The sequence below is a fragment of the Capra hircus genome, chromosome 5, assembly GCF_001704415.2.
Source record: "Capra hircus breed San Clemente chromosome 5, ASM170441v1, whole genome shotgun sequence".
Lineage (NCBI taxonomy): Eukaryota > Metazoa > Chordata > Mammalia > Artiodactyla > Bovidae > Capra > Capra hircus.
In genome coordinates, this window is record NC_030812.1 from 100,373,393 (window position 1) to 100,398,302 (window position 24,910).

Consider the following 24,910-nt stretch of genomic DNA (forward strand, 5'->3'; position numbering starts at 1 on the left):
CGGTCCAGAGAATTAGCCAGAGGGAGAGAGAAAGAAAGAATGACACGAGGACCCAAGTCTCTAGTGGAACAAGGGTATTTTATTAGCAGAAATGCAGGCTTATATATCTTTTGTAAAATGATTACTCAGCCATTACAAAGCATGAAATTCCATCAATTGCAACAAAAGGGATTGTCTAATAGATACAAGGTCGCTGATGCTGAAAAGAGTCATTGAAGGGAGCTACTGAAAAGAATCCAAGCAGGTACCCTTTCCCATGATCTCAGTCCTGAGAACTGTGTGTGGCTCTGCTTGTTCCCAGAATAGGGACTGATAAGGAACAGAGAATCCTTGAGAAATGGCACACAAAGGAAGAAAAGTGCAACATATTGGATTCCTTAAATTTGAAAGTCCCCTGAACAATTCATATAACTAGGTCCTTCCCACACTCCCAGTGTTGCACCAGAATGGTGACAAGTGTAGAAAGAAGGTATTAAGAGCATTACAGATACTAGACCTTGTGACTCTGGGAATTTGAAGATGAAACAAACCATTCTTACATAGAACCCCGAGAAAACACTTTCTGCGACAAGCAGATAACTGTGTAAATGCCAAAATTAATATTTGATTTTATATCTTAGGGAGCAAACTCCCATGACGTGCATTCTTGAGAGTAGCTCCATAAGCTTTCTCTCTTTTTTTGCCTCATAGTCTTCTATTACAAGTTTTAGTATTGTCCCTTGAAATCACTGCTATAATTTGCTAAATCATTCCACTATCCTTAGACATTTAGATTTATTTCTATTACTATAAATTATAGAGCATTTAACATTTTATTTGTACTTATTTTTCCTTCTTTGGGGTTATGTTTGTGCTAATTTCTAAGGAATAGAAATGTTAAATCAAAAAGAATGTGCATTTTAGAGTTTATATACATGATCACACAATTTGTGATAAGTTGAAACTTGACTGTAGTTATTTTGATTTCCAGGCAAGTGGTTTTTATTTGTATCCAGTGGATACTGCACGTTCTTATTTATTGCCAGTATGTTTATTCCTATACCAGCTTTCTGGGGTGCTCTGCTTGGGAATGGGAAAATAGGTTAAGAGCATTAAAACAATATTAAAAATCTCTTTAGAAAAGTATTGGTGGTGGTTTAGTTGCTAAGTCGTGTCCGACTCCTGTGACCCCACAGACTGTAGCCCGCCAGGCTCCTCTGTCCATAGGATTCTCCAGGCAAGAATACTGGAGTGGATTGCCATTTCCTTCTCCAGGAGAAATACAAAAAGCATTACATTCTCATTACAGGAATTAGAGAAACTATCAGAGCATATAAAATAAAATAAAATCACTAATAATTTTATAACATGATGATCATCACTATTACTATTTTGACATATTTTTGCTTTTTTGTACTGACTTTACTACAAGTACTTCACTACTGCTGCTGCTGCTGCTAAGTCACTTCAGTCATGTCCGATTCTGTGCGACCCCATAGATGGCAGCCCACCAGGTTCCCCCATCCCTGGGATTCTCCAGGCAAGAACACTGGAGTGAGTTGCCATGTCTTTTTCCAATGCATGAAAGTGAAAAGTGAAAGTGAAGTTGCTCAGTCGTGTTCGACTCTTAGTGACCCCATGGACTGCAGCCCACCAGGCTCCTCCATCCATGGGATTTTCCAGGCAAAAGTACTGCAGTGGGGTGCCATTGCCTTCTCCGACAAGTAGTTCACTAAGAGTCTTTAAATATAAAGTACATTAAAATATTAAATTTAAGTTAATTTTTTGAACTGAATTGTGGTTGCGCATATACAATTTATCCAATTATGTTTGACACTTTTTTACACTTAGTGTAATATCTAAAATCAACATTTATTTCATTAAATATTCTTCTATAGTGCAAATGTATTTTTTATGTCACTAAAAAATCAAATGCTTTTGGATTTATTAGTCCAAATAGTTATCCTACAGAGCTCTCTCATTTTAAGCTATCTTCACTATGAATTTCTTTAAGAAGTTCAAAATATATCATGGATACTTACATCTACAGTATCATTTACCTAAAATTTAAATTTGAAAGTGAGGCCCAAATAAGCAGAATTATTTTCTCAATTACCAAATTAAAGGTTATCAAATAAAGGAGTCAAAACTAGAACTTAAATGCCTTACTTTATAGATTTTTGCCTGTCATGCTATCAATCTTACACTATCAGACTATGGGATAACTACCATTTTAAAATACAAAATTGGTGTGAAAAATCTGTTATTTTCCAAATGAAAAAAATATCATTCTTGGTATACATTGTATACAACATAGTTAATATGAAGTAATGTCCTATCCTTGAACAAATTATCAACCTAAACTGATCACTTTTCCAATTATGACAGGTTTCAAAGCACTTGTGAGGTGTCAGTTATTTTCATTTAAGTTTTATTTATCTCAATTTTGAATAAATAATACATCATATGGTTCAAAATTCAAAAAGTACAGAAGAAAAAATAAAAAGTCTTTCTCCCATCTCTGTCCCCATTGACCTGTTTCCCCTCCCCAAGGCAAGCAACCTTATCAGATGCATGTGTCTATTATCAGAAATGCCTATTAGCATACACTGTTTCACGACGACTGTTTTATTAACTGTTTTTCTTATCTATAGTCCTTGAAAAATCACTCCATATCTATAAAAAAAGCTTGTCTCTGTTTTTTTCTTATAAACTGCATATTGACTTTATGGCTACGTTAAAATGTGTTTGACTCATCTTTTATTGATAGACAGGTTGAATTTAGTCTTTTTCTCCTACAAATATTGTTGCTATGAGTGGCCTGAAAAATATGACGTTTTATACATGTGTGAGTGTCTGCAGGAAACATTTCTTGAAGAGAAATTGCTGAGTCAAAATGTAAATTAATGCCTTTGTGATTTTGGGACACAGCCAAACTGCTATCCAAAGAACTTGTTCCAATTTATAGTCTCACCACTAAAGCATGAGACTGTGCAAGCCACAGTTTCAAAACAAAAAGCATCTTTCACTGGATAAGTAAAATATGTTCCTTGATAAGTTAATGGTGGCCACTCTCAGCTTCAGAGCATGGCCCTGACAGATCTAGGAAAGGAAACTTTAAGGCCTGGATTGCAATTCCAACCAGGCCAAATTGCTTCCAGATCCCAGCTATCATTCCCTGACCTTTTCTCCTTCGACTTTTATTCTGACTCAGAATATTTGTTTGGATTCTATTTTTGCAGCTTCTTCCTCGAGATGCCCTTGCTCTTACCATGTGGCAATAGCTTTGGGGCTTCTGTCCACCATTCTAGCAAGTATGCTGCTATTGCAATGGATTCTGTACCGGGGTAAGTGCTAACTTAAACCAAAATTTGTGTATAAAAGCAATATAACGTTACGGAAACCTTGAAAAATAGTCCCAGCAAAATAAATCACCAACATACACAAGAGTATCTCCCAGGCATAGTCTTCTAGCTTTTGAGTACATGCATTTGTGTTAAGTATTTATTTTTAAATAAGGCGGGGTATGATTCTGATCACAATATGCTTATAAGTTTGCATATTGCTTTTTGGTTTGATATTGTGTCATAAACATTTTCCTACCTACTATCATATTTAGCATGAAAATCAAATTATAATTTTAATATTATGTTTAACTTTTCATATGAGATATACTGTAATTTAATTAAGCATATTCTAATTTTTCCCATTTTAGTGAGCTTTCCCATTTTCTAAAATGAACTTTCCTAGATTTAGTTCTACATCCTTATATATGATGATCCAGAGAGCCTTCGGTTTTTGTTTCACAATCCAGAGTTCTAACTTAGGTTTCTGTTATCTGAGCATGATTGTTAGTGACAGGCTATTGCTGTTGTTGTTTTGTCACTAAGTTGTGTCTGACTCTTTCTGAGACCCTGTGGGCTGTAGTCTGCCAGACTCCTCTGTCGATGGGATTTCCCAGGCAAGAATACTAGAGTGGATAACCATTCCCTTCTCCAGGGGATCTTCCAAATCCAGGGATAGAACCCAGGTCTCCTGCATTTCAGGTAGATTCTTTACTGAGCCATTAGAGAAGCCCCAAGTGACAGGTTCAGTTCAGTTCAGTTCAGTCGCTCAGTCGTGTCCGACTCTTTGCGACCCCATGAATCGCAGCACACCAGGCCTCCCTGTCCATCACCAACTCCCGGAGTTCACTCAGACTCATGTCCATCAAGTCCGTGATGCCATCCAGCCATCTCATCCTGGGTCGTCCCCTTCTCCTCCAGTCCCCAATCCCTCCCAGAATCAGAGTCTTTTCCAATGAGTCAACTCTTCACATGAGGTGGCCAAAGTACTGGAGTTTCAGCTTTAGCATCATTCCTTCCAAAGAAATCCCAGGGCTGATCTCCTTCAGAATGGACTGGTTGGATCTTCTTGCAGTCCAAGGGACTCTCAAGAGTCTTCTCCAACAGCAGAGTTCAAAAGCATCAATCCTTTGGCACTCAGCCTTCTTCACAGTCCAACTCTCAAATCCACAGACAGACTTTATTAATTGGGATCCTAAGGGTTCAGTCCTAGGACCTCTACATCAGATCCAAGTCCTACTTTTGACAGAAGGGGACTCCTAGGCAAGTCAGGAATTTTTCCTTCAGGAAGGTACCATCAGTTGTATGGAAAAAGCACAAATGATAAGGTGTCGACTTCATAGCTCAATCTCCAGAACCCTATGTTAGTCCCATGCCAGGCCTTCCTACAGAAAGTTTGTCTATATGTTGACTACTTTGCCCACATTTTAACTTCAAATCTGGAGTAGATATATAATCTACTCTTCAATTATGTATCCACACATATGCTCACTTGATATAATGGTTCATACTTGAGATTGTGAGATTGTGTTTATGGTGGGTTTATATAAATATGTCTTGTGGAAGTAGAAAATCAATAGAATTTTGGAATTTTCATCGAAATCACCGTGAAAGCTTATTCAGTTCCCTTTCATTTTCACAGATCTATAGCCCAACCAATTTAAAGGAATGAAAGTGTCTGAATATAAAAGAGCTCAGTGAGGAGAATGGCATGACTTTTCGCTTTAGCAGCTGATATCCTTCTCTGTCAGAAAATCTTTTTTAAATATCTAGAATGAATTCTTTTTTGGTGATGTATATCTTTTATCCAATTTCTAAGGAATTTTTACCGCATTTTGTGATTAAAAAAGAAACAAAACAAAACACCCAAACAGTCTTTCATTCTAGATAAGTTTGTTCTTTCTAGTTTCTGTCCTTTTCTTTTGCACTATTATGGAGTGTCAGACTGAGGTTGCATATTCTGAAAGATTCTGCCTGAGTTAAGCAATGTGCATTATGCAGTTACACAATGCATGCTCTGAGCCTATATAAATAGCACAGAGATGCATTCATGCAGATACACTATTATGTTACCTGTTGTGTACATGTCACACGTGCATACTGATGTCTAGCACCAGCAAGGGACTCTCCTCCCAGTCCTCAGCCAGCTTGTATCCATTTCCTTCCCTGCCCCTTCACATCCTTGCTTAACAGAATGTTCAGTAGTAGTAATAGAGTTGGACATTGTGAGGTATTTAATTTGAGACCGTGCATTGTGGTACATTTCTCTAAACCTTAATCTGAAAGGCAGAGGGCAGGAAAGACAGTTTATCCCCAATTTCATTGCCAAGACCAAGTGATCCGTAAACATGTGACCCAAACCTCTTCTTTTCCAGGCTCCAAGTTGCCCACTTGTGCCGGCTCTCCTCACTGCCCAGACCTCTGGATGGGGCATGGTGACCACTGTTATTACTTTTCAGTGGAAAAAAAGAGCTGGAATTCTAGCCCGGAATTCTAGCCTGGAATTCTGCTTAGCCAAAGATGCGCATCTCCTTATGTTTAAAGACAGCAAGGAAATGGTAAATGCAAACATTTAGTAAATGTAGGCAGTTTTGTTGGAGAATGCTGTTCATATGTATTGTGTATCCTCTTTAGAGGAGCAAAAGGAATGTTCTTTCCTTTCCCTCCCCCAACAACTCTCATTTATATACCTAGATGCTCCAATTGGTATGTACACGTGTGTGTGTGTGTGTGTGTGTGTGTGTGTGTGTGTGTGTATTGGAGGTGGCAGGATGGTGAGTATTACGGGGAAGAATTAGACCGTAAATACAGGGCTTCCATTGTGGCTCAGCTGGTAAAGAGTCCGCCTGCAATGCTGGAGACCTGGGTTCGATCCTTGGGTTGGGAAGATTCCCTGGAGAAGGGAAAGGCTACCCAATCCAGTATTCTGGCATGGAGAATTCCAGGGACTGTATAGTCCATGGGGTCTCAAAGACTCGACATGACTGAGTGACTTTCACTTTCACTTCACTTTCACAAATCTAATAAAAGAAAACATTAGATCCAGACACATATGAGTGTAACAGTAAAGAGGCACTTTACTCACTTTACAAGTTTCACGAGCTCTCTCTCACCAGTAAGAGCTGGTGGAACTTGGGATGGAGGGAAAGAGGTAGCTTGGGGACTTAATGCCTTCTTCATAATATTTTGCCTTCATTCATTTGAATTCAGAAAGGTCTAGACTAGGAATCAGTTGGGGTTGTGCTGAAGGCATGAGGAAGAAGCAGTTTCAGAAACTTGAGAAAGAAGGAAGGGAAGTGTGTGTGTGTGTGTGAGTGTGACTTTACACTCCTTGCAGAGTTGAACTGCTGGGCTCCTCTTCCTACTGGCCTCTCAGATCCTTCCTGTCCACCTAACTGTCAGGAAACGAGTTCTTTATGAATCCTGGAGTATCTCAAAGTAACACAAGGAGTTGACATCCTGAGGTTACCTGGTATGAAAATCAATCAAATTCTAACTAGTCAACTTAAATAATATTTGCAAAGAAAATAAGGAATCCTCCTTAGGTTTCTGTGCTAATTTCATACTAAGTTTTGTGTTTTGATATTGTTTTACATCTTTTTCTTGGGGTAAATCCACAGATAAGAGTTTATTAAGAATTCAACTATATTAAACATCCCTTGGGGGAAATTCTGACAGGCAATGAATTACTCTAAAGGAGTTGGAGAAAACATACGGTCTATAGAGTCTGTAATTTCCTATTTTAAGAGAAGACTAAAGCGTCTGGATTCCTGCTGTTTGTCAAAAGAATACTCATTCCTTTGAAATTCTGCATGCACTCTAACCTCAAATCAGTCCACTTTTGTGACTTTCTTTTCCTTTATCCTTCCATAAATTAGGTGACAGAATGCACTGGGGTGTATTCTTTAGACTTATTGAATTGTGGTTTTATGGCACCTAGTAATAATCTTGCTTTCTGGACGTTTTTGTAGCAACTCCTCTTCTCATTCTGATACAACTGCATCTGAGTTCTTAGGCTAAGTGAAATCAATAGCAGAAGTGAGCAGACAGCTTGAAATACTGTTGAGCAAACAATGATAAACAGAGTAGTGAATCATAATACAAGACAGTGCCTTGGAGAATTGCAGAGAGGCAGCTACCATAATTGCAGTGTGATAATGACGGCTTCAGCCCAGGATAGCTGGGAGGTGGGCGTGGTTCTGTTTCTCTGAGGTCCCCTGGAAGAATGGATGAGTGTTAAAGGGTTTCATCTTTCCATTCTTTCTCTACTTACTGTAAATCCTGATCTACTGCTAAGTAAGCTGAACAGAGTTAGACTGGCTGCATTTCCAGAACTGGTTTATTTCCTTTTAAGGACCCTTGATTCAGACCAGTCCTGAAAAGGATATTCTATGCTCTCAGTAGAATATCCCTGAGTGACTGCATAGCAACTACGGATAAATCTTACTTCTGACGTTCCTGTGGAATTTTGCTTGGTTCTCTGGCCTGATTCTTTTTCTTGCCCTTAGCTTTTGTAAGATCTTGTAAAACCAACTTGATTTATATCTAGTCTGACTTTGTTGTACTAGTGTCATTATTCTTTTATTCTCATGACAATATTTATATGTTATTTTAAGATAAATGCTTGCTTTTCCTAGGATTGCACATGATAAGTTGCTTCAGTCATGTCCTACTCTTTGGCACCCTAGGGACCGTAGCCTGCCAGGCTCCACTATCCATGGAATTCTTCAGGCAAGAATACTGAAGTAGGTTGCCATGCCTTCCTCCAGGGGATCTTCTCAACCCAGGGATCAGACCTTCATCTCTTGGGTCTCTTGGATTGGCAGGCAGATTCTTTACCGCTAGCACTACATAGGTCTAAACTGCTACCAAAAGAGATAAAGATCTATGAAAACCAAAGTTTTCTGACATTCCAGTGGTGGAGAATACTGCTAGGGAATTAGTTTGCTCTATGCTAGAGGCTCCAAGGCTATCAGAAATGTCCCTCTTACACTGGTAAATAGTTATCTTTCAGGAAGATATATAACTACAGTGCACCTCTTAGATCAGTTATAGATAGCAAATCTTATAATGAAAATAATAAAAATTGAAACTACTGTGTATTGAGCACCTGCTATGTGATAGGAATTCAATTCTATTTTATTATTAATCTTCACAGCATATCCTATGAAGTAGAATTCAATCTCTCCATTTCATTGAGTGAATAAAATTCAGAAGAGTTAGTGAGCAAGTCCAAGGCTACAAATCTGACAGAGCCAAACTTTCTTTTCAGAGCCAGATTTTAAACTCCATACCAACCCACCTTTAGAGTCTTACAGAAATACTGTGTTTGACAGCTTTCAGAATCTATCTTGTGCACACTGAAAAATGAAATCACTTTTCCAGTTGTTTGTTTTCTGGTTCCTTTTCTTTGATGTACATGTTTAAAATACTATTTGAATTTGAATCTGGGATGTATATTTTATGGCCCTTGGGATTTAAATATTTTTAAATAGTGAGGTGTTCACTTTTTTTTTTTGCTATCCTTAGAAATATTTACATGAAAATTATATGCTGAGAGTGTCATTTATTATCTTTTTTTTGTGCCTTGGACTTCAAGACTTATTTTATTTTTGAGAAAATAAAAGAAGTAAAGTTGAATTGTTCTATTATTTCCTCAGTGTTCTGTTTACCTTGTGGCAACTACTCTTTTTTGCTCTTCTTGCTCTTTGAATTTATCCTTAGATCTTTAGATATGTTAAAATTCTTAATTTTAGTTGTTATTTTTTTCTCCATATAGATAAGTTTATTTTGATTGTTAACTTTTGTTTCTTATAGTTTTTGGTGTGTTATTTTAAAATATATGTTGACTAAATAATTCCCTGTGGAAATACTTTGGTTTCTTTTTTTTAAAAAATTTTTATTTTTACTTAATTTTACTTTACAATACTGTATTGGTTTTGCCATACATTGACATGAATCCACCACGGGTGTACATGCGATCCCAAACATGAACCCCCCTCCCACCTCCCTCCCCACAGCATCCCTCTGGGTCATCCCCATGCACCAGCCCCAAGCATGCTGTATCCTGCATCAGACATAGACCGGTGATTCAATTCTTACATGATAGTATACATGTTTCAATGCCATTCTCCCAAATCATCCCACCCGCTCACTCTCCCTCTGAGTCCAAAGGTCCGCTATACACATCTGTGTCTTTTTTGCTGTCTTGCATACAGGGTCATCATTGCCATCTTTCTAAATTCCATATATATGTGTTAGTATACTGTATTGGTGTTTTTCTTTCTGGCTTACTTCACTCTGTATAATCGGCTCCAGTTTCATCCATCTCATCAGAACTGATTCAAATGTATTCTTTTTAATGGCTGAGCAATACTCCATTGTGTATATGTACCACAGCTTTCTTATCCATTCATCTGCTGATGGACATCTAGGTTGTTTCCATGTCCTGGCTATTATAAACAGTGCTGCGATGAACATTGGGGTACCTGTGTCTCTTTCAATTCTGGTTTCCTTGGTGTGTATGCCCAGCAGTGGGATTGCTGGGTCATATGGCAGTTCTATTTGCAGTTTTTTAAGGAATCTCCACACTGTTCTCCATAGTGGTTGTACTAGTTTGCATTCCCACCAACAGTGTAGGAGGGTTCCCTTTTCTCCACACCCTCTCCAGCATTTATTGCTTGCAGATTTTTGGATCACAGACATTCTGACTGGTGTGAAGTGGTACCTCATTGTGGTTTTGATTTGCATTTCTCTAATAGTGAGTGATGTTGAGCATCTTTTCATGTGTTTGTTAGCCATCCGTATGTCTTTGGAGAAATGTCTATTTAGTTCTTTGGCCCATTTTTTGATTGGGTCGTTTATTTTTCTGGAATTGAGTTGCATAAGTTACTTGTATATTTTTGAGATTAGTTGTTTGTCGGTTGTTTCATTTGCTATTATTTTCTCCCATTCCGAAGGCTGTCTTTTCACCTTGCTTATATTTTCCTTTGTTGTGCAGAAGCTTTTAATTTTAATTAGGTCCCATTTGTTTATTTTTGCTTTTATTTCCAGAATTCTGGGAGGTGGATCATAGAAGATCCTGCTGTGATTTATGTCTGAGAGTGTTTTGCCTATGTTCTCCTCTAGGAGTTTTATAGTTTCTGGTCTTACATTTAGATCTTTAATCCATTTTGAGTTTATTTTTGTGTGCGGTGGTAGAAAGTGATCTAGTTTCATTCTTTTACAAATGGTTGACCAGTTTTCCCAGCACCACTTGTTAAAGAGATTGTCTTTACTCCATTGTATATTCTTGCCTCCTTTGTCAAAGATAAGGTGTCCATATGTGTGTGGATTGATCTCTGGGCTTTCTATTTTGTTCCATTGATCTATATTTCTGTCTTTGTGCCAGTACCATACTGTCTTGATGACTGTGGCTTTGTAGTAGAGCCTGAGGTCAGGAAAGTTGATTCCTCCAGTTCCATTCTTCTTTCTCAAGATTGCTTTGGCTATTCGAGGTTTTTTGTATTTCCATACAAATCTTGAAATTATTTGTTCTAGTTCTGTGAAAAATATGGCTGGTAGCTTGATAGGGATTGCGTTGAATTTGTAAATTGCTTTGGGTAGTATACTCATTTTCACTATATTGATTCTTCCGATTCATGAACATGGTATATTTCTCCATCTATTAGTGTCCTCTTTGATTTCTTTCATCAGTGTTTTATAGTTTTCTATATATAGGTCTTAAGTTTCTTTGGGTAGATATATTCCTAAGTATTTTATTCTTTTCGTTGCAATGGTGAATGGAATTGTTTCCTTAATTTCTTTTTCTCCTTTCTCATTATTAGTGTATAGGAATGCAAGGGATTTCTGAGTGTTGATTTTATATCCTGCAACTTTACTATATTCATTGATTAGCTCTAGTAATTTTCTGGTGGAGTCTTTAGGGTTTTCTATGTAGAGCATCATGTCATCTGCAAACAGTGAGAGTTTTACTTCTTCTTTTCCCATTTGGATTCCTTTAATTTCTTTTTCTGCTCTGATTGCTGTGGCCAAAACTTCCAGAACCATGTTGAATAGTAGCGGTGAAAGTGGGCACCCTTGTCTTGTTCCTGACTTTAGGGGAAATGCTTTCAATTTTTCACCATTGAGGATAATGTTTGCTGTGGGTTTGTCATATATAGCTTTTATTATGTTGAGGTATGTTCCTTCTATTCCCGCTTTCTGGAGAGTTTTTATCATAAATGGATGCTAAATTTTGTCAAAGGCCTTCTCTGCATCTATTGAGATAATCATATGGTTTTTATTTTTCAATTTGTTAATGTGGTGAATTCCATTGATTGATTTGTGGATATTGAAGAATCCTTGCATCCCTGGGATAAAGCCCACTTGATCATGGTGTATGATCTTTTTAATGTGTTGTTGGATTCTGATTGCTAGAATTTTATTGAGGATTTTTGCATCTATGTTCATCAGTGATATTGGCCTGTAGTTTTCTTTTTTTGTAGTATATTTGTCAGGTTTTGGTGTTAGGGTGATGGTGGCCTCATAGAATGAGTTTGGAAGTTTACCTTCCTCTGCAATTTTCTGGAAGAGTTTCAGTAGGATAGGTGTTAGCTCTTCTCTAAATTTTTGGTAGAATTCAGCTGTGAAGCCATCTGGACCTGGGCTTTTGTTTGCTGGAAGATTTCTGATTACAGTTTCAATTTCTGTGCTTTTGATAGGTCTGTTAAGATTTTCTATTTCTTCCTGGTTCAGTTTTGGAAAATTGTACTTTTCTAAGAATTTGTCCATTTCTTCCACGTTGTCCATTTTATTGGCATATAATTGCTGATAGTAGTCTCTTATGATCCTTTGTATCTCTGTGTTGTCTGTTGTGATCTCTCCATTTTCATTCCTAATTTTATTGATTTTATTTTTCTCTCTTTGCTTCTTGATGAGTCTGGCTAATGGTTTGTCAATTTTATTTATCCTTTCAAAGAACCAGCTTTTGGTTTTGTTGATTTTTGCTATGGTCTCTTTTGTTTCTTAATTTTGTTTCCTAATTTTTAAGATATCTTTCCTTCTACTAACTCTGGGGTTCTCCAATTCTTCCTTTTCTAGTTGCTTTAGGTGTAGAGTTAGGTTATTTATTTGACTTTTTTCTTGTTTCTTGAGGTATGCCTGTAGTGCTATGAACTTTCCTCTTAGCACTGCTTTTATAGTGTCCCACAGGTTTTGGGCTGTTGTGTTTTCATTTTCATTAGTTTCTATGCATATTTTGATTTCTTTTTTGATTTCTTCTGTGATTTGTTGGTTATTCAGAAGTGTGTTGATCAACCTCCATATGTTGGAATTTTTAATAGTTTTTCTTCTGTAATTGAGATCTAATCTTAATGCATTATGGTCAGAAAAGATGGTTGGAACGATTTCGATTTTTTAAAAATTTATCACGGTTAGATTTATGGCCCAGGATGTGATCTATCCTGGAAAAGGTTGCATGAGCACTTGAGAAAAAGGTGAAATTCATTGTTTTGTGGTGAAATGTCCTATAGATATCAATTAGGTCTAACTGGTCTAATGTATCATTTAAAGTTTGCATTTCTTTGTTAATTTTCTGTTTAGTTCATCTGTCCATAGGTGTGAGTGAGGTATTAAAGTCTCCGACTATTATTGTGTTATTGTTAATTTCCCCTTTCATACTTGTTAGCATTTGTCTTACATATTGCGGTGTTCCTATATTGGGTGCATATATATTTATAATTGTTATATCTTCTTCTTGGATTGATCCTTTGATCATTATGTAGTGGCCTTCTTTATCTCTTTTCACAGCCTTTGTTTTAAAGTCTATTTTATCGGATATGAGTATTGCCACTCCTGCTTTCTTTTGGTCTCTATTTGCATGGAATATCTTTTTCCAGCCCTTCACTTTCAATCTGTATGTGTCCCTTGTTTTGAGGTGGGTCTCTTGTAAGCAGCATATAGAGGGGTCTTGTTTTTGTATCCATTTGGCCAATCTTTGTCTTTTGGTTGGCGCATTCAACCCATTTATGTTTAAGGTAATTATTGATAAGTATGATCTCGTTACCATTTACTTTATTGTTTTGGGTTCGGGTTTATACACCCTTTTTGTGTTTCCTGTCTAGAGAATATCTTAGAATTTGTTGGAGAGCTGGTTTGGTGGTGCTGAATTCTCTCAGCTTTTGCTTGTCTGTAAAGCTTTCGATTTCTCCTTCGTATTTGAATGAGATCCTTGCTGGGTACAGTAATCTGGGCTGTAGGTTATTTTCTTTCATCACTTTAAGTATGTCTTGCCATTCCCTCCTGGCCTGAAGAGTTTCTATTGAAAGATCAGCTGTTTTCCTTATGGGAATCCCCTTGTGTGTTATTTGTTGTTTTTCCCTTGCTGCTTTTAATATTTGTTCTTTGTGTTTGATCTTTGTTAATTTGATTAATATGTGTCTTGGGGTGTTTCACCTTGGGTTTATCCTATTTGGAACTCTCTGTGTTTCTTGGACTTGGGTGATTATTTCCTCCCCCATTTTAGGGAAGTTTTCAACTATTATCTCCTCAAGGATTTTCTCACGGTCTTTCTTTTTGTCTTCTTCTTCTGGGACTCCTATAATTCGAATGTTGGAGCGTTTCATGTTGTCCTGGAGGTCTCTGAGATTGTCCTCGTTTCTTTTAATTCGTTTTTCTTTTTTCCTCTCTGATTCATTTATTTCTACCATTCTATCTTCTATTTCACTAATCTTATCTTCTGCCTCCATTATTCTACTATTTATTGCCTCCCGAGTGTTTCTGATCTCATTTATTGCATTATTCATTATATATTGACTCTTTTTTATTTCTTCTAGGTCCTTGTTAAACCTTTCTTGCATCTTCTCAATCCTTGTCTCTAGGCTATTTATCTGTGATTCCATTTTGATTTCAAGATTTTGAATCATTTTCACTATCAATATTCGGAATTCTTTCTCAGATAGATTCCCTATCTCTTCCTCTTTTGTTTGGTTTGGTGGGCATTTTTCCTGTTCCTTAACCTGCTGAGTATTCCTCTGTCTCTTCATCTTTGTTATATTGCTGCGTTTGGGGTGACCTTTTAATATTCTGGTAATTTGTGGAGTTCTCTTTATTATGGAGCTTCCTCACTGTGGGTGGGGTTGTATCAGTGGCTTGTCAAGGTTTCCTGGTTAGGGAGGCTTGTGTTGGAGTTCTGGTGGGTGGAGCTGGGCTTCTTCTCTCTGGAGTACAGTGGAGTGACCAGTAATGGGTTATGAGACATCAAAGGTTTTGGAGTAGCTTTGAGCTGCCTGTATATTGAAGCTCAGGGGTGTGTTCCTGTGTTGCTGGAGAATTTGCGTGGTATGTCTTGCTGTGGAACTTGTTGGCCCTTGGGTGGAGCTTGGTTTCAGTGTAGGTATGGAGGTGTTTGATGAGCTCCTATTGATTAATGTTCCCTGAATTCAGGAGTTCTCTGATGTTCTCAAGCTTTGGACTTAAGCCTCCTGTTTCTGGTTTTCAGTTTTATTTTTACAGTAGCCTCTAGATTTCTCCATCTATATAGCACCGATGATAAAACATCTAGGTTAAAGATGAAAAGTTTCTCCACATTGAGGCACTCCCAGAGAGGTTCACTGAGTTACATGGAGAAGAGAAGAGAGAGGGGGTAGTTAGAGGTGACTGGAATGAGATGTGGTGAGATCAAAAGAGGAGAGAGCAAGCTAGCCAGTAGTCACTTCCTTATGTGCGCTCCATAGTCTGGACCGCTCAGAGGTATTTACGGAGTTATACAGGGAAGAGGAGAGGGAGAAGTAGACAGAGATGGCCAGGAGGATAAGAGAGAGAAATGAAAAGGAGCGAGACAAATCCTGCCAGTAACCTGTTCCTTAGGTGTTCTCCACCGTCTGGAACACACAGAGATTCACAGAGTTGGATAGAGAAGAGATGGGGGAGGAAAGAGACAGAGGCCACCTGGTCGAGAAAAAGGAGGGTCCAAAGGAGGAGAGAGTGGTCAAGCCAGTAATCTCGCTCTCAGGTAAAATTGGGTAGTGAAGTTTGGGTTTTTAAATGTACAAAATTGACAACAAAAACCAAAAAGCAAAGATTAAAAATCTAGAGTAGAGGTTGGAGTTTCAAAAATACAATATTAAAGAAAAGAAGCAGAAGGAAAAAAGAAAAAAGAAAAAAAAAGCCACAAGAATTATTAAAAAACTCCAACAACAATCACATAAAGACTCTATATGGTGTTTTCCTTAAAAAAAGAGTCTTTTTTTGAAAAGTAATAGTAGGTTATAGAAATAAAAATTAGAGGAGAAATAGAAGACTTAACAATTAAAAAAAAAGTTGGAAAAAAAAAAGCAAGGAAAAAAAAAAAGAGGGGGAAAAAAACCCCGGAATGATTGTAAAAATAGTAAAGATATATCTAGCCCTTCTCTGATGTTGTGGGCAGTGTGGGGTCACTTCCAAGGCAGTTCCCTCTATTTAACTTCTTTTTTGCTGGTTTTTTAGGCTCACTAGTTCAGTCGCGCTGTGGGGAGGGGGCGATGCTGCAAACAAATAGCACTGTCGTGTGCACACAGCGTCTCAGCCCCACTGGACCTGTCCCTTCTCGCGGTGCACAAACCGCTCCGGTTCTACGATGCTCAGCCGGGAACCATCTGAGGCCGGCCCTAGGCTGTGTGCACCTCCCCGGTCTAAGCCGCTCAGGTTCGGTGCTCAGGTAGCCCTCATAGGCTCAGATTTGGTTGGGACTGCGTTTTGTGCCCTTCCCAGGTCCGAGCAGCTCAGGAGTTTGGCGAGTGTGGTCGCTGAGACTTGTCGCCTTTTCTGTCTCTGCTGCTCAGCTCTCTGGGTGCATCGCTGGTGCACCCCGTGAGGCAGATGGTGGCTGACCAGCACCCCCAGAAGTCTTAGCAAAGAAACCTGCTTGCAGTTCTGTAGGCAGAGTCTCTCCGGGGCTGCAATTGCCCCTTTCCAGTCCTTACGGCTCTGGCTGCCTGTCCCCGGCGGGGGTTGGTCTGCAGCCGGCTATTTCCGTTCCATCCTTTGTTCTGTGCTCGGTCCTGGCGGTGTCTTATGTTTGAGCTTTTCGCGTGGTAGCTATCCCACAGTCTGGTTTGCTAGCCCAAGTTAGATCGTTCTGGTTGTGCGTGGGGCGTGCCTGCCTGATTCTTACAAAGCTCTGCAGCCCGTGCCTCCCGCGCGTCCCTGCCCTGCCCCCACTTCCTAGTGGCAGATGCAGGCGTCTGTGCTGCTTTTCCGCTGGGGGAGTTACTGTTGGGCTTGTAATCTGTTGGTTTTAAATATTTATTTATTTTTCCTTCCTGTTATGTTGCCCTCTGTGTTTCCAAGGCTCGCCACAGACTCGGCAGGGAGAGTGTTTCCTGGTGTTTGGAAACCTCTCTTCTTAAAATTCCCTTCCTGGGACGGGCTTCCCTTCCCAGGACGGAGCTCCCTCCCCACCTCCTTTGTCTCTCTTTTCATCTTTTATATTTTTTCCTACCTGTTTTTGAAGACAATGGTCTGCTTTTCTGGTTGCCTGATGTCCTCTGCCAGCCTACAGAAGTTGTTTTGTGGAGTTTGCTCAGCGTTGAAATGTTCTTTTGAGGAATTTGTGAGGGAGAAAGTGGTCTTCCCATCCTATTCCTCTGCCATCTTAGGACCGCCCTCCCCCCAAAAAAACTTTGGTTTCTTTACACCTATCCTGATGCTCCTCGCTGGATAACATCTTTGTTCTTCATTATCATAATTTGAGATTATATCTTCAGACTTTATTTCTTTAACAACCTCTAGTTCAACTTGAACCATCATCCCTGTTAGAGCTTATGACTTTGGGATTGTCCCTATCTTCTCCCTGAAATTTCAACATTGGCTTTTCTTATATTTAGGGTTTGAAAGTGAAAGTGAAGTCACTCAGTCATGTCTGACTCTTTGCGACCCCATGGACTGTCCACGGGGTTTTCCAGGCAAGAGTACTGGGTTGCCATTTCCTTCTCAGGGAATCTTCCTGACCCAGGGATTGAACCCAGGTCTCCCCCATTGTGGACAGATGCTTTACCCTCTGAGCCAACAGGGAAGCCATCTAATTATATCCAAGGTTTCCTTCTGTGACTACAAACACTATGAAAACATGGTCACTTTCCCCCATAATATAAAGTAAATTCAGGTAATGAAAAGAGATTCATTTCTTTCAGACAGACATGAGTTTGTTTTTACTAAATTGCTTACTAGCTATGTGAGCTTCAGCAAGTTTCTTAACCTCTTTGACTCTCAATTTCCTCATGTACCAAGTGGAGAAATTTTTTTTCCAGAATTGTTACAAGTATTAAGTGAGAAAATCTATGTGAAATTTTTTTTAACATAAGAGGTGTCACTTCATTTTAGATTTTCTTCTTTCCACTTTAATTCCCCGTGACACTTGAAATAAAGCCAGAGTCGAAATAACTTTTGTTTTTTCCTTTCTGTCTCCCAGGGTGTGAAATTTCAGTAAAATATGTATCACAAAGTAAATTATGATTTGTTGAATCGAGTTTTTCCCTTTTGAGGAAATCTGAAATGATATGTTAGAAGATAGAACTAAATGGCTGGAAGTAGATGGTAGATGATAGGAGAATTGTTTTACTTGAGGTCTTTGTAGTCTGGTAATGTGTGTGTGTTTGTTACCCTTTCTTCATAACCAGATAAAGCAACCATTATGAACTTCACCCCAAAACATACCTTTGGTAGGTAGGTTAGGATACTTCTCACTCTTTTTTTTTTTTTTAAACTTAAAAAGTTGTGGTAAAGCATGAATAACATACAACTTACTATTTTGACAATTTTCAAGTATACAATTAGGGTCACAAAGAGTTGGACACGACTGAGCGACTAAACTGAACTGAACTGAAGTGTATTCACATCATTGTGCAACTGTGACTGCTGTTCATCTCCAGAACCTTTTTCATCACCCCAAACAGAAACTCCACATGCATTAAACAGCAACTCCTCATAACCCCGCCCACCCAGCCCCTGGTGACTACTAATCTATTCTTTCTGTCTGAATTTTCCTCTTATGTCCTTTTGTATCTGGCTTATTTCATTTCACTGGCTTCTTCTGTTTGGCATGTTTCCAAGGTACATCTGTGCTGTAGCAGGTATCAGATTGGAAACACGTGTACACTCATGGTGGATTCATGTTGATGTATGGCAAAACCAATACAGTATTGTAAAATAAAATAAAAAAAAATAGAAAAAAAGGCTGAATAATATTCCATTATATGGATAGGGCCACATTTTGTTTATCCATTCACCTGTTGATGGACAGTGTTTTACTATTTTTTTTCTTTCATAATTGAAATTGTACTGATGATTTTGAGGATCAGTATTTTGTTGTGTTGTTCAGTCGATAAGTCGTGTCTGACTCTTTATGACGCCATGGACGGTAGCCTGCCAACCTTCCCTGTCCTTTACTGTCTCCCAGAGCTTGCTCAAACTTGTGTGCATTGAGTCAGTGATGCCATCCAGTCATCTCATCTGTCATCCCCTTCTCCTGCCTTCAGTCTTTCCCAGCATCAGGGTCTTTTCAGCTCTTTGCATCAGGTGGCCAAAGTATTGGAGCTTCAGCTTCAGCACCAGTCCTTCCAATGAATATTCAGGGTTGATTTTCTTTAGGATTTACTGGTATACAGAAGTTTAAATTTGTGTATAATTCTTAACATTTGTACCAAAAATAAAAAAAAAACCCATGTAATTGCGATTCATTTCTGAACAATTATCCAAGTTACTCTCCAGTTTAAAATGTGAAGGCAAACTTGTCTTAACAGTATGTTAAAGTATGAATGCCTTCAAGTGTTCATACAGTTATATCATATGTCCCACAGATTCACAATTTGAAAATTCATTAGTAGTGTATATGACATTAATCTTTCACAGCAGATGAAGAAAGTTACTAGGAAAACGGGACTACCTGAACAAAGATGTTACAGAGTACACAAAATTCTGACAGGGAGAGCGGAGATCAAGGCATGGTTTTTCTTTAAGAAACAATTTCATCAAAACCAACATGGGAATAAAAGTAATTCAAAGTGTCCAAGACATGTTAAACACACAACTGACTCCAAATTGCCATTTAGTGTGCTTTGTATTGGAGGATGTAAAATCTACCCCCTCTATGCAATGTTAAGCTGACACCCAAGACAATCAAAGCCTCTGTATTCAATATCCCTCTATTTTCTGGTTGTACAAACCAACCAACCAGTAAATGATTTCACCTCTTAAAGAAAAGCAGTTAGCACTTAAAAAATGGAATAAGGTTGAATTTCCTCCTTCTTAAAAATGTTTCCAGAGCTACTCACAGTTTTGCATTTACAAAGTAGTTGATAAACGTATTGCCCTGTATTGTGCAAGAAGGGAGACAGGAACCACTAAGACAGGGCGGTGACTTGAATCAGATCTGGCTTCTTTTGTCTCCTGCTTCATCAGAGGCTGGGTTCTCCTCTCTCTTAGTTTCTGTTTTCTGCAGGTAAATCTTGTCTCTTGGTTAGCCTGTTTCCCTCGTTCTCCTTTTTCCCCTTTTGTTTGTGGGGTGTTTTTTTTTTTGATTTGAAATTTTATCCTTTCCTGCCGCCATTTTTTGGCTTCCACTCTGATTTCCTCTTTTTTGCAGGAGCAGGTTAGCCGAGAACCTCATCTCTTGGGCTCCTCCTTTGCTGCTCCCTGGGTGGAGCCGACCTCCCTCCTGGGCGTTGCAGGGAGCAAGAACGTGCCCGTTGCTGTGGGCAGGTGCGCCCTGGAGACTTAGGGAAGCGGGAGTGCGGGTCCTCCTGCCACCCCAGTTGGTGGGACCCCAGTGTTTCACTCTTTTAAAGAGAGTGCTCGGTTTCCCGAGCAAGGCTCACTAACTTTTAGTATTGTGCACGTACACAAAATTATAGGGGAAATTCTTGTCAATACTAAATTCTAGTAATTTTGTACCCTGTCAAGCTTCCCTTAAATCTCTTAAGGTATCTGCATGTTTTTATATGCTAGTAGTCAACGCTTCGGAGAACGCAATGGCAACCCACTCCAGTACTCTTGCCTGGAAAATCCTGGGGGCGGAGGAGCCTGGTAGGCTGCAGTCCATGGGGTTGCTAAGAGTTGGACACCACTGAGCGACTTCACTTTCACTTTTCATTCTCATGCATTGGAGATGAAAATGGCAACCCACTCCAGTGTTCTTGCCTGGAGAATCCCAGGGATAGGGGAGCCTGGTGGGCTGCCATCTATGGGGTCACACAGAGTCAGACACGACTGAAGCGACTTAGCAGCAGCAGCAGTCAACGCTTACATTCTGTAGGATATATTTGAAAAATCTGGAAACATAGGATAAAGTTATTTTTAAATAGTACGTTTGTTATACTTTCAAGTAATATGCCCAATATGTCTTTACTCAGCCTTCCAGACACATTTTCAAGTGAAATACCTCTAAACTGAAAACAATAGATCTAATTAATTTTAGATTTTATGGGTGCTCTGTATTGTAATTTTTTTCTAATTAATACCTATAGGTATTGTTTTAAGTACTTCACCTGAAAAAAGTGTCTGGGGGATTGAAGAAAAAAATGTAAGTGATATTATTTGAAGACATAACATACATATTATTTAAAATTACATATTTACCTTCTGTAAATATCTAGGCTTTTTGGATACCATATGTTCATGTTTTTGCTTTTGTCACATAGAGTTATTATATTCCTTTTTCCACATGTTAAATGATTTCAGATACTTACCTTAAAAATTCTGTATTATTCTATTTTAGCTTAACTGTTTTCGTATTTCTAAAAAAAATCTTATTTCCAAATTTTAAGCAGCTACAAACATTTATATGAATAATTTTCTTGAAGTTAGTTGTTTAGTATATAGTCCCTGAAATTAAGTTTGCCAATCAAAGATATATCCAATTTAGCTTTGGTATATTAGTAGTTTATCTCCACACGGACTGAAATATCTTAGTTATATCCTGTAAACCATGTTCATATCGGAAGTGTAAGGAGTATGTTCTATACCTTAGCAGTATTTTAACTACAGGTTTAAAATATTGCCTGCAAAAGCATGTGTGTGTGTGTGTAAGACATAAATATTGACCTTAAAAATAAAATGAAAAGGAAAGAAAAAAAGTATCTGATTTCATTTGTTTGTGTTCTGTCTTCATCTTGCTTTTAGGTTTTGTACTTCTTCCTCTCTAAGGTATAACCAAACATTACTAGTTCTAAAGTGACATTGCACCTCATTGCTCTAGTTCATACCTTTTTGCAAGATAAGCCTTCTGAGGTCACACCCTTGCAATAAACACTCTTGTTTATGTTTTTATGCTGTAACGCATACACATCATTCATGAGTCCATAGAACCCTATAGATAATCGCACTCTGGTTCCAAAAGCTTCTTTCAAGTGGGATGTTGATTTTCAAGTGAGAGTGATCCAGTAAACATTTGCCCTGTCCAGCCTCATCAGGGAGAAGTAGTAAGCTGGCAGAATCATGTGACTTAGACTTGTACCGATCTTGAGAGTAGTGATCAAGTGTAGGATTGTAGTTTGTGAGTATTATCGAATCCCAGCTCTTCAGACTCTGATTGAGGTCTGTGTTTATATCTATTTATTTATTTAATAAATGAAGTCTATTCATTTCTGTGTTTCGTTAGCTGTCATTCCTCCCATGGAAATGTGAAGAAGAAAGAGATGGACAGTTTTTCTTATAATCCCATTGGAAGAATGAGGCTAAACTCACTTTTTTCTTAATTTAAATAATCATTTTAAGCAAATTGTTTAAGTAATGCACAAAAGGTTTCCAGCTAATCTGGAAATTAGGATGTCATTTCAGTCCCTGGTGGCTCAGAGGTTAAAGCGTCTGCCTCCAATGCAGGAGACCTGGGTTCGATCCCTGGGACGGGAAGATCCCCTGGAGAAGGAAATGGCAATCCACTCCAGTATTCTTGCCTGGAGAATCCCATGGACGGAGAAGTCCATGGGGTCGCAAAGAGTCGGACACGACTGAGCGACTTCACCTTACCTTACCTTACCCTTCCTTTACACTTCAGACTCTGTCCCCCAACCAGCATACACAATTAAGTACTTGCTGGGAATATAGGGCCATATCCAAGGTGGTAGTTTACTTGTTGCTAAATATATTTATTACACGAGTACCAAATCCTATACAAAATTAATCTTCTGGGGTTTAACCTTTATTCATTTGATTTCATTTTATTTCTAGAGACAATTCCATTAGGATATAAACTCCTTCGTTTGCTGGTCAGACTCAACAGAGCAAAGAATCTTATTTCTGTTCTAGTGGGTAGCTTGGGACATGTAAAGAGTATAACCAACTTAATCTTACCATCAGCTTTTTCCCTAAGAACTGTGTTTAGTTTTTCTTGCCATATGCAAGATTGGTGAGGACTTGGAGAATGGGAGTTTAGTGGGGAAAAAACAACACCACAAATACATTGTTGCAAGTTTAATAATAACATATATGTTAAATGATGATGTGAAATATGAGTGTGTGCACAGCAGTATTTAGCTTTTCTTCTTTCAAAGTTATCTGAATATGTATTTATCTGATATTTATCTGAATACCTATTTGGTGCTCCATCTAATCAAGGAAGAATTTGCATTGGAAGGTAGAGATGTAATAGCTATCTTATCTGTCATGATCTAAGAATGTAATTATAAACATGAAGTTCAATTCTAGGAAGTATTGCACTCTGCAACCAACACATCTCTAGAATGAAGGTTTGAAAGAGAGAGTAGTTATTTGGAGTAGGAGGTGTTTCAGTCTGCTAGGACTGCTATAAACCAAAGACAAGGTGGGGGAGCTTAGGCCACAGACATTTCTTTCTCAGAGTTCTGAAGGCCAAGTCCAGGATCAAGATGCTGGTAGACTTGGTTTCTGGTGAGAAACTTCTTTCTGGCTTGCAGACAGCTGCCCTCTCATGTGGTGGTGAGAGACTGCATGCTAAGTCGCATCAGTCATGTTTGACTTTTTGTTATCTATGGACTGTAGCCTGCCAGGCTCCTCTGTCTATGGGATTCTCCAGACAAGAATACTGGAGTGGGTTGCCATGCCCTCCTCCAGTGGATCTTCCTGATCCAGGGATTAAACCCACATATCTTATGTCTTATGTCATTGGCAGGTGGATTCTTTACCACTAAGCCACCTGGGAAGCCTTCTCCTCTTCTTTAAGAGCACTAATCCCATTTTTGGGACTTCCCTGGTGGCTCAGACGGTAGTCCGTCTACAATGTCAGAGACCTGGGTTTGATCCCTGGGTTGGGAAGATTCCCTGGAGAAGGAAATGGCAACCCACTCCAGTACTCTTGCCTTCAAAATCCTATGGACGGAGGAGCTTGGTGCAGGCTACTATCCATGGGGTCGCAAAGAGTACTTCACTTTCACTTTAATCCCATTTTTAGTGTGGGTTCCACCCTGAAGACCTCATCTAAACCTAATTACTGCCCAAAGGCTACTTCCAAATGCCATCACTTTGTGATATTAGAGCTTCAACATAGCAATCTTGGGAAGGAGGGGACACAAATATACAGTTCATAAATAACAGTAATGAGAGAAGGTGTAAGGAATAATTACCATGACTCTACATCTCTTTTTAAACTTTCTGCATTTTTTCTCACCTTTTTTCATCTTCTGCAACCTCTCATTTAGATCCAGCTCCAAAATCTCCTCAGTCAGGAATTTTACTGGATTGGTCTGAGAAACAGTTCTGGCTGGAGATGGGAAGATGGATCAGCTTTTAATGTCTCAAGGTAAGAGGCTTCAAAAGAGTGCAGAGAGAGAGAAGAGAAAAGAAAAGGGGAAAAGAAATTATATGTCTGGGGAAATAGACTAAGGATAATGGATGGAGAGGAGAAGAAAGAAAAAGGAAACAAGAAAGGAAATCAATAGTTGATAAGGGCAAGAAAAAAAGAAAGGACATTTTAAAGAGGATAACGAGTAATTTTTATTCTCCAGTTTTGGGAGCTGAGAGAAGTGAGGTCTGAATGGGAGAAAGAATTTGCTCATTTTTTATCTTTTCACACCTTAGAACTTCCTTTACTCTGCACGTCACCTTAAGTGATTGATTTTTCTGGTTCCTTACAGAATTACTTCAAACAGCTGGGTACAGAGTTGTGGTACCATCAGCAAAAGTGGTCTCTTTGCCTCTAGCTGTGAAGTTCCTCTTCCGTGGGTCTGTAAGAAGGTCAGATGTCGATGAATGTTCCTTCTATCCTGTGGCTCCCTAAAAAGAGGGAGATGACCTCTTGTGAGTACACCTTTAGTGAGTGCTGCCTTTCTAGCAAATAAGTTAGATGTGAGATTAATGCCACTTCCCTGGAACTGATGGCTTCTTGCTTGACTCTTTGAGAGAACTTATATGTTATCTTAACACTTTAAAGAGTGTAGGCAAATTTGTGAAATAGATAAGTTTTTAGTATCCCTCTCTCTAGGGACTAAGGTTGTTGGCTTAGTCATCCCCAATCATCTCTGCCAAAAATGTACTTTTAAAATGCTATATTCTGAGCTGAGCTGATGAAATCTGTGCAAATGTGCTATTGCTAGTGTATACAGGGTTTTTCTGTGTGCTAGTGGGTTGACATGCTACTTCTCCCTGATAATATATTTTCA

The 24,910-nt window shown here is 38.7% G+C and overlaps 1 pseudogene; it reads left to right on the top strand.

The window, feature by feature from the left end:
- Window positions 2,010–24,542, top strand: LOC102181010 (annotated as a pseudogene).